The following is an 11,465-nucleotide window of genomic DNA, read 5'->3' on the forward strand; positions in this document are numbered from 1 at the left end:
ATGACTGGTAAGTTTAATTTCCCTTTCAATTTCTACTTTACATTTTTCTTTCTTAGGCATGCTTGTCTGTGTCACACTAAAGAATCACCTAAGCTTGGGACTACTTTAATATATTTGATCAACAGTTCAATAAAAATGAATAAACGTGGAAAGAATTAAAGATTATACATATGTTTTAGAGATCAAATTATCTTTACAAGGTGGTGGCCTCAGACAATTGGAGATTGTGTCTGAATTTTCCCAGAGAGGAAATACAGGTTGGAGATACTGATGGACAGTTACAGAGATCAGGTGTGTGCCCCAGCCAATAAATATGAGCAAAACCAAGCTGCCCAGAACTCTCTAAGTCTGTTTCCAGGACCAAGATTTAGCCAGGATGGAAAAGAAAGTCCAGACTCAGCCAGAGGTTTCTCCCACAGAGGTGGACTATAAATTTAAGGCCTTCAAGACCTTTGTAATTACTAGTTCTCAGGAGAAGCTGATATACAACCAAATCAGTGCAGCAAAATTGGCTGGTTAATACATTTAAGCAAATACAAGTTGTTTAAAGTTATTTGAATTAAAGAAAGGTAACCTGAATGGGCACAGATCAAGCTGTTTGTTCTTGACACTTCTAAAAGCAGGCTGTGAAATCTTTGTACAAAGTATGGACTGAAGAATCTTCTCTTTCTCATTGAAACCCTAATGCAGCCAGAAAAATGTTCTGCAGGGTTCAGCAAATCTCATATTTTGTTGATGCTCAAAAGAGGTGATAAAGTACAGAATATGACTATCAAACAGAATAATTTGATAAAAGAGATGTAGTTTCAAGTTTCTTTTGAATGCTGTTGAAGACTTGTTAACACCATAAATAATAGCAATAAAATTTGAATGGCATATTCTCTGATAATTAGTCATGTTTTCTTGGGCAGAACCATTATGCAGGTGGTGACCAAGAGCAGCATTGAAATGCCCTCATGTTTCTCAAAATTCTGTGATTATCCTGTAGTTTATTTACTCCTTTGTGTAAACTGCTATGAAGTTGCTGTGCTGTGCTCTGGGTTGAAAGCTGGAGGTTTGAGCAAGTGGATAACCTGCTGTTTGACAAAAAATTGCACTACATGCCTCTGGTTTTTGACAGCTGAAAGGTTTGGGAGCCACAATAATGGCTTCATGGAAACAAAACTGCAAAATTGACAGCTCCTTTCTGCTGCCAGGGTATTTTAATAATATTCACCCTGGGCAGTGTTATTCCTCAAGGAGGTTATATACTCACAGTTATTTACAAGGTAGAGTATCTTTTTCTTACTTGACACAACTCATGACATCTAAAGGTGAATTAGTCCTAAAGCACTGAAGGGTAATATTTAAATCCAGAGAAGAGCCAAAGAAGACAAGGAACTACTGGAAAAATAGCTCTTTTAAAAAACAAATGGCAGGGTTTCAGGCAAGACAATAATGCAAGCAGTCCAAAATATTTTTATTTTTTGTGATAGAAAAGGAGGTGGGGAAAGATACAAGGTGATTAGGTTTGGTCACCTCGTCTGGTCCGTGAAATTACAGTTGAATATAAAGATAATAGTATAATGAAACAGACTACCACTAAAATGTGTCTTTAAGTTTCTATCTTGTCATTTATGGCTTTATTTAAGGGACATATGTTTTAATTATGAGGGAGGTTGGTTATTGTAGTTTTAATTTACATGGGTGCTCTAAATGGCTGAAGTTAAAGACTGTGGGTTGCTATTTTTCAGCCAAGCAATTTAGAATTCTTTTGAAAATTTCTCAAACCTTGAGTTGCAGCTAAAAAACAAAGTCCTGATTGAGAGGACTGGTGCACTGAGTTATAGAAAATAAATAGATAACATTGGCCACTGTTGAATGTGTTTATTGAACAGAATAGTTCCTGTTACGTGATATCTTTTGTCCTTTGGCCAAACATTATAATCAGTTCTAATCAATAAGATCTACATACAGGATGTACACAGCTAACTCTTCTCCTTCACACTTTTTGTTAACTGCAGTGTAATTTGATACAACCTATTCAGTAATCTGGTGTAGACATTGACACCTTCCCTGTAACTCAGACTGTTTGACTGACCTGTGGTAAAACACACTGCTCAAAAATTCTGTTCTGAGCTACCTCTTGTATATATATTTTGGCAGTAGTTCTATTAAAAAAAAAAAAAGGTTTTCTTCAGTCCTATGTCAATGTTGATCCTTATCTAGGATGCTGGAGGGTAGTGAAGGATGTGTTACCTGCATGCAAGCTAAAAAGCCACATTCATTGAGATGATATAATATACCTTTTACCACCTTAGATTCCTGTATGAGGCCCTACAGAATAGAGCTTTCCCTCAGTTCTTTCGCTTTTTTCTGGCAGTGATATTTTCAAGTCCTTTGAAATTTTTAAAATTGTATTCTTTTTGCTGATTGGGTCCAATTTATGAATACTCATACTGTGCTTTTACAAAGGCATTTACAGAAATATGAGTTCATTTGGGGCTGCATCTGAAACCCATTTTGCTGCTGCATCTATAACAGAACTAGATTCATGCACCAAGACTGAATTACATATTACAAGACTGTGGCCTTGCCTTAATTGGACATAAAAACCCGTTAGTCAATCATCAATATTATCATAGCAATGGAAAGGCAAAGAAAGTCCTAATTTTCAGAAAAAGAGTTGCATGCTGGTTTCATGCAAGAGCTGTCAGGGAGATTGATAAGCAGTAAAAAGCCCTGTCTGGAAGCTGATCTTTAAAATACATTCAGTGAGATGTTCTCTCTCACCTGTCAGGGGCAGAGATTTTTCTGGAATAATCCCATTAGAATTAATAAGAATTTTCTTGTTCAAATCCACATATTTGAACCACACCTCTAAATGTTTTGTATGGAGTAAAAATTAAAACTGCCTTGGGGTTATATGTTTCCAGTTTCTGGAAAGAACTAAAGTGAGGTTTAATGTGCTGGTTATTTCTTTTTCAGATGCATCTAAAACCTATGTTGTTTTGAAAGTCCAAAATCTGAAAAGCACAACAATCGACAGACGAGGAAGTGACCCTTGCTGGGAACAAGACTTCATGTTGTAAGGAACAGGGAATTCTTATGAATTGATTTTGTTGTATCTTTGTTTTATTTGTATAGTTTAGAACAGTTTAGTACATGCAAGGCCATGTACAGACCACAGAAGCAAGGAAAAAGTATCCAGCTCAGAGAAAAGGTGCAGACTAGCCCTGGGGAACAAAAGTAAAGTTAATTTTGCAAGGTACATTGCAGATCAAGGCCAGGACCAACAAGGGGAAGAATTTGTCTCCAAATTTAATTTCATATAATGTTGTAGAAATACAGGAATGAGAATAAAGAGAACTCAAATTGATCCTCAAGCAACTTGATTTTTGTTCACTCAATTTCCTTTTGGTGTGACTCATATTTTATGCATTAATTTATCTCCTCAGCTGCCAATTTAGGTAGTTACTTTAATACTGACCCCTGCTCTTTCTCACTTCTGTCTGCAGATCTTTGTCTGCTTCACTCAGCTCTCCATCTTGTTACTCTGTTGTTATTGTCCTCTTTTCTCTAGAGCCTTCTACACACCTCACTGGTCAGGAGGTCCAAGCATTTATATACTACCTGACATTCTGAGGAAATCTGCTTACAACTGTCAATTCCAAAGCAGTTAAACCCAATAGATATAATCTAATTAGATCCTGATTTAGCACATTAATCTCCACCATTTTTGGTCCCTTCTTTTTCCCTGCACAAATCTTTCTCTGTCACCACATTCCTGTTGAGGGAACATAAATTTAATTCCTGAGGTCTAGAGTTGGTTGAAATATTTTTGCAGAATTCAACATTTAATTTGCTGTAGTTCTTATGAAAAAATGTCATTATGACAATTTTGGGTATTTTCTAATCCAAGTATTTTAATATTTTGTCAGACACATGAGTTGTTTTGAATAACTTTTTCGTATTTTCTGGTTACCTGAAGAATGTGTCAAAATATTAGTTAATACATTTGCTTTGCTGTTGTTTAAAAGATTTTCTTTTTATCATATTATATGTAAATGAGTGTTGCATGATATCATTGAAAATGAGCAATTTATTAGGATTATTTTCTCAGTTGGCAATGTAAATCTTGCCAAAGAATGCTAAAGCACTTTTCTAGCATGTTACAAGGTTGCTGTAGCTCCATCTACTGCCTGCTCATCTATACAACACAGCAGACTTTTAAAAGGGATTAAAAGTAGGCATTTACAAATACATTTAAGTAGACTTTGGTGAGTCATACTGTAGTTCATTTTCTTAAGGGCTGTCACTCCATCTCTCACTTTTACACACAGATATTACCAGCTTGCATTTTAAAAACTGCATATTTTTTAACCTTTCAGTCTGCACTTTCATTGTTGCTGGTGCAACAGTTTTAAAGTTGGGGTCTAAAAATTTACAATCTGTCTTCCATAACGTATTTATAAAGAGAGAAGCTGAGCAAAACAAAAATTCAATGAATCTATTCAACTGCATGAATACAGCAGGAAAGCAGACATTGATGCAGCCAACATAATGATTTATGAGAGCCATGTGATGAGTTAAAAAGTTGTCTCAGAGGTGGCAGCCCTTGCCCTTCTCAGATTTCATTTGTTCTTTTCCTGATAACTTTAAGTACACAGTAATTCTCTGTGGTTCACCACACAGTAACTTGAAGATTATTTTAATAAAAATTAATTCAGACAAATGAAGATGATGTGCAATCAGTCACAGCAGAGACACCACTGCCTACTATTTTATGACTATATAGGAAAAAACCCACCTCTGTATCTCCTGTAAGTCACTAACTTATTATTATAGATTATTGAGCAGTTGAAACTGCGTTTTCAGATTCAGTTTAATGGTTTCTATATTCATTCTTTTTAGTGAAATCTGTGCTGATGGAAAGGGCTTCCTTGTAGAGCTGTGGAAGAAAGGCTTGCTCTGGGATAGCATTTTGGGAGTTTTATGGATTCCCCTTGCAACTGTGGAATATGCAACAGATGTAAGTTGACTTTCTGTGGAATTATAAAACACTGAGTAAAATCCAACAAATTTCTCATTCTTAATCTCCCCAAATACTGTAAGGACATTTATGGTCAGTGTATACTTCTATCTCCTTTGCTCCAATCTGCAATGGTGAGGTATAATGTACCTGTGACTCTTAAAGTGAAAACTGAAATGCATTATCCATATATCCTGGAGAAATGGCTCAGATACTGAACCAGGTATTCTACAGGCAGTGGATTAGTTCATCTGCTCTCATGAACTGTTAGGGAGGCAGGGGTGGTTTGGCTTATATGATTAAAGTGAAAGAGTTTTAGATTAACTTTCCAGGCCTGGCTCTTCATTGTGTGACTTTGGGTAAATCTCTACTAAAGTGGGCAAAATACTGTTGTTCTCTCTCTCAAGGGAATTGGCCACTGGCTCAGAGAGAAAAGCTGAAATTTGCCTTGTGGAACTACAGAAGAAATTCTAGAGTGCACAGAGAAGGATGAGTGGAGAAATTGGGTCAATACCAAGAGTTGTGTATCCAGCATAGTAAGTTGGCTGCCAGAGTGAGCATACTTGCCCTCAGTAGGATATCAAATAAGGAGAAAAGGTTTCTGGGATCGTGGAAATACAGAAGCAAACTGCCTGTGCTGCAAAATTTTCTGAATTCAGAAAACATAAGAGTTACCTCATTCTAATATTCCACAATTCTCCCATCCATGAATATGCTCTGCTACACATAGTCCATGGAGTCTGTTTTTAAAGTAGCTCTGAATGACAGAAGATTAATTTAATCTTTGAAAAAATTTTTACCTTCTTTAATTTTTCTAAAACATAAAAAGGCAATTGAAGATGAGGTAAAGGAGAGAAAATCAGAAAACAACTTCCTACAGTATCTCTCATCAGACCCTATAGCAATTTCTTTACAGGAACTAATAAATATTCATATATACATTGAACTGATATTTCAGTGATTCTACTCAGAAAATGGAAGCAGAGGAAGAAAGTAGTTCCTGCTTAAATTAGAAGTTGCTCTGTATCACAGCTGCCAAGTGCCATTTCCAGCCCCAAGGCAAGTGGTTCTGCTCTGCTGCCCTGGCTGTTGTTGAGTTACAACTTGCTGGCACAGAGGTTGTGGCTTACTAGTAAATATTGAAACTTTAAACAAACACAGATGAAAGATAAGGGACTTGTTCTTAATTTCTTCAGATCCTCTAAACCTTCATTTATAATTAATCCACTGCGGAAATTTCCTAGAAATGCTGCTTGTCTTAACCCCACAGTTCTGTTCTGGGCTTTATAGCTCACAAATAAACTATAAGGGAGCATTACTTCAGAAACAAGGTTTTTTGGCTTTGTTATTAGTTTATATGGATTGTTTCAGTCTTTCTACAATGTACTTGTTTGGCACCAGTTCAAAGGGAAACTGGAAAATCTGAGTTGATAAGTGTAATTTTCAATATTCATATTTCTTGTGTCTTAATCATCTGACAACCTAAATGTGCATTCATCTCTATTGTGGAGCAAATGTTATATTATTTTGAATTCAATGACTGTGAGAAAACTTGATGAAGTCCTAAGTAATACTCACAAAAACAAAAGTTGGAAGAGTCTAGAATGGATATCTAAACATATTGTTGTTACAAAGAAACTCCTATTGACTCAGGGGAAACCTCATCCAGTAAAAAGTAGATAATCCAATAAATCCTGTCCAGGTAATTTTCATAACTTCTTTTTCCTAGGAAGGCCCAGGTTCCTGGTGGACATTGAATTCTGAAGTAATAAAAAATGGAAGTGAGATTGAAGGCACAAAAACACCAACTTCACACGAGATCTTACTAGATGTCTACTTTGCATTACCATTTGGTGAGTTACAGATTAAGATCTCTCTCCAGCATTCCAACCATTCTATATTTCACTCTAAGTTTCTGAAACACAAAGAAGAGGCAGTTTATAAAGAAGATGACAGAGAAGGACAACAGTTTGTCCACTAACAGTGGAATGTCCATTAAAAAAGGAAAAAAAAATGGTACAAATGGTACTTTTATGGCACAGGTCACCCAGAGAAGTTGTAGATGCCTGGAAGTATTCAAAGCAAGGTTGGATGGGACTTTGGACAACCTGTGGTAGTTTTTCTTGTCCATGGAAGTGAGGTTGGGACTAGATGATCTTTAAAGCCCCTTCCAAATGAAACCCAATGATTCTTGAAACCTCCTTTGAATCAGCTGAATATTTTAAGTAAGTCCTTATATAGTTTTCATATCTAGAAAACTACCACAAATCTGTGTTTACAAGCTGTAAATTCAGATTGTTGCCGATTTCAGGCTGATACTTGGAGGCAGTGTTGGTTTGTATGTTGCAGTTTGTCTTCTATTTTCAAATAAATACATTTGAAAGTGTTCTAAAGACAGTCCCTGGGACTGCAGTCTTGGAGCACTGTGGAAATCCTGTAGAGGTCACTCTTACACTGTAGTTTTCTACATGGAGGGAGGAATCCTAAAGCATTATGTCTCCATTACTGAGAAAGCCACGTTTACCCTGTACCTGGAGTTTAACTCGGACATTCCATTTCGATGGCTTACTCTGTTGAATGGCTCTCAGCTCTGCTTTGAGCAGCTGAGGGTCTGTCCTTGCCTGTTGGAGTCAGTACAGCCTCTTTATTTTGACAAAGTTACACTGGGAAGGTAGAAGGCTGCAGTTACTTCTGACAGTTCCTGAGATGTCTATTTGAGAATGCCAGATTCTGCTGCTTTAACAATATGACTTCATTTGGACTTGAAGCACTTGTGTGTAGTAACAGGGAAATGTTTTCACATCATTAGCTCACCATGAGTGCTTCTTTCTAGATATATCACCTGATGTGGTAGCAACAAAATTGTCATTTCACCATTGCCATTTATACTAAGCTCCATTAAAAGGCTGCTAAGTAGAATGAGGATCTAGTATATTTAAAATTCTGCGAGCAAAGTCACAATAATAAAATCCTATTTAGATAAATACTACAGCTGGATTGCAAACATTTTTAATGTGTCTAAAACTCAAGGTTTTTTAAAGATAATCAGGGTTTGTTATAAAATACAATAATTTCAATTTTATGAGGCCTTTCTTGCAAGAGACAGAAGAAAATTTACAGGGCATATCTTATTTTTTTCTTAAATTCATTTTCTTAAATGCATTACAGACGTATGGCATGCTCCTTAACATTCAATTACACCTTACATAAAGAGTATAAGAAATTAAAGAAAACTTTAGTGAAGTGAATTGTAATTTGCAATAGCTATAATTCTGAAAATCATTTATGTGTCTTGGGACAAGTAGCCCTCTGAAAGTCAACAGAATTTTTACCTCATGAATAATTTTGGAACATACCATGCAGGTATTCACCTCTGAGGCTTGGCTGAAATTCAGCTCATTGTCACATTTTTCATATACATTAATTAGCAAATGAGGTAACAATAATAAAGGAACAATGATGAGATGAATCCCTGTTTCTGCATTAGTCACCATACTAAGTCACTGATACACCAAGGGATTAGCAAATGACAACATTAATTGTTCTGATACAGTTTTGATCAGCATAAACCAAGGTCCTGAAAAGTCACAACAAAGTGATTGGGAAAACTCATGTGCCAAAGTATAGAATTCTAAGTACAGACCACTTTAGTTAGTGTAGTAATTCACATACTATAAGTATATATTACATATGTATATACTTACAACCTAAACATATACTTACATAACCTTACATATAACCTGAAAGTTGTGATTAACTTATGCAGTAGGAAAACCAAAAGATCCTGTTGTTTTCCAAAGTATTATCTCTATCTTCTCCTTGTTTCACAACAGTGTTGCACTCACTTTGAGCAAAATATATGACACAAATTTTTGGCAGCTAACCTGGTGTTAGTAAACAGTGTGAGAGGAAATAAATCAAAGCATAGTTTCTAATTCGTAACAAAACTTTAAAAGACAAAAGAATTAAAAAAGGAGAAAAGACATGGGTGCCCAAATTTTTCTCATCATTGTGGAAGAAAATGCCCCACAATCAAGGTCAGGTCATGAACCCCTTCCTCTCACTACAGCTAAAAGGATAATTTATAGAGCAAAATTATCATATTGGAACTCTATTTCTGCTGTTCTCGTCATAAGTGATTTAATCATTATAATGTTTGTAATTGACTTCATTAATTCCCTATTACTGTAAATTTAACGAATTAAGTTAATTAATTTAATGTGTACTTCCTCTTTTGAGAAGTAAAATGGGCTGAAAGATTTCTATCAGCTTTTTCCTTCTCTACAGATACCCACAAAGACTTAGATTGCAGAGCCTGGCACAGAGAGCCACCCCTCCAAAGTACAAGACCTTCACATCAAGATACATCTGATATTTGGTCACCCATGGAAAGTGGTCTCAGCACACAAGAGAGCAAACCAAGGTATTTTGTCTTGTCACATCAGACATGTTTGATAACGTTTGTTGATTTTTTTAAAATGTCTGAATGCCAGAGTGATACTTTACAATCATTTTAAGCAAGAATGTGACTTATAAACTTAAAAAGTTTCATAAACTTATAAACCCATAAGGGATGTATTTCCTTATTATGGTGGGACAGAGCATGATAAATCTTCATATTCTAATGAAAGGAAAACCATGAAGGATACTGTCTCCTGTGAAACCACTCTGCAAACATGTGCCTTCTCAATAAATCTTTGGTGGTAAGTAAAGCAGATTTTAACCTACAAAAAATGTAGGCATTAAAGAAAAGGCAACCAAACTTATATTTGGCTAATTAGTACAAGACAAGAGTATGAACTATTAATGATGCAAAAGGGGTAAGTACCATTCTAGACTGTTCTGCAGCAGATTGCTACATATATACAAATGACTTCAGAAGTGCAAGGGGATTGATTGATTGGTGTTCATTTAAGGTGATGTTTTAAATGATAATGTTTTAAAGACAACACAGGTATTAATTAGCTCTGCTATGTTTTTTTATGGCAGATACATGTATATCTGTCCTGTTCTCACCCTTGGGCATGTGTCTACATAGAGTTCACCTATTCAATAGTGCCTTTCTGAAAACTTAAGAAAAGAAGGGTAGCAAGTCCTAACATGATTTAGATATTGTAACTGATTGCATCTGGAAATCAGGAAAGACATTTGATTCCATTTTTGAAGCTAATATATTTACCTAGACAGGCTACCTTTACTTGTGCAAGTTTTCCAGAAGAGAATTAATATTTTCTTTTTGCTTTGAGCAAACACAAATGCTGTGGGGAAAAAAAAAATAAGGAAAAGATAATTGCTGTCTTTCTGCTTCCCTGAGTGTGGAAAATGATGATGCATAAAGAGAGGAAGGGGCAAGGTGGCAAAATTGTATTACTTTGATGCCATCACCTTCTGCTGAGTGGAGTTGAATGCTCAGGAGGGAGTCCAGTCAGCCTCTGAGAACATCTCTCAGCAGTGGTCTCTGAGCAGAGAGAGCCTTCTATGCCTTGGTATAATCACTTCCCTTCTCTTGCAAAGGCAAACTGGGGAGAAAAAAAGTTTTCTGTCTCTACTGCTCATTTTGGCTTTCATGTCAGCTGTCACAGACTGTTACATTTCATTATGGTGTCCTTTATCTATAGTAGTGCAGGAAAGATACTGTGAGCAGCTGACACTCAAAAAAGGCGTTTTCTTGATGAAGGGTAGAACAGGCTCTTGGGAAAAGCAGCAAGAATATATGGTGTGTCAGGCACTTGACTCATGTTTAAGTCGTGCTTAACAGCAGTGGTACCAGAAAATTAGCTCAAACACAAGAGAAAATAGGATAAAACCTCTTCCATTATGAAGTTATGTGTTCTCTGAGGCAATAACATGTGGATGCACTTAAATGACCTTTTCATGGACTCTAAAAAAGCAGAGTCCTAGTGCATGTACCATCAACACAAAATTACTAGGAAACAAATGAGTCTGCAAAAGGATCATCAAGCACATGGATGCAGTGAGTCAGAGACTGTACATGGACAAGGTGCCACAGCATCTCTTTGCTTCTTGTCATCCTTAGCCTGTTTACATTTACTAGTAAGTCCTTGCAGGGTATTTACAGAGGCGTACAAGTGCCTCCTTAGGGGGAGAGCTGTCAGTAATGGCAGCGTTCAAGAGCTGCTTCTCTATGTTTTTCTAAGCACAAGTCCAGCCATTAGCATATCATCTGGGTTGATGTGTATTTTTCAGCAGAGATCTGAGCCTCTGAGCAGGTTAAGTTAAACCAAAAGAAGTTAACCTGATCTGACTATGGAATTATTTCCTTTACCTCTTTGTACCAAATAATTTTATTGAATTTAATTAAACTTTTATATTAATAAATTAAGGGTAAGCACTGAACTACATATTATTTTTAAGTGGAAGGTTCTTTCATCTAATAATAGGTATTTTCAAAGATTATGAGCTGAAAGATTATGATTGTTTTAAAGTTTACTTA

The 11,465-nt window shown here is 36.1% G+C and overlaps 1 long non-coding RNA gene across 1 annotated transcript; it reads left to right on the forward strand.

Moving 5' to 3' along the window:
* Window positions 1-4,898: 4,898 nt before the first annotated feature.
* On the forward strand, window positions 4,899-9,349 carry LOC108639107. Its single transcript, XR_001920278.1, has 3 exons — window positions 4,899-5,011; window positions 6,745-6,864; window positions 9,299-9,349. It is a non-coding gene; the product is annotated as an uncharacterized LOC108639107 (long non-coding RNA).
* Window positions 9,350-11,465: the final 2,116 nt, after the last annotated feature.

Source organism: Manacus vitellinus, unplaced genomic scaffold (genome assembly GCF_001715985.3).
Source record: "Manacus vitellinus isolate BGI_N305 unplaced genomic scaffold, ASM171598v3 scaffold_16_pilon, whole genome shotgun sequence".
Lineage (NCBI taxonomy): Eukaryota > Metazoa > Chordata > Aves > Passeriformes > Pipridae > Manacus > Manacus vitellinus.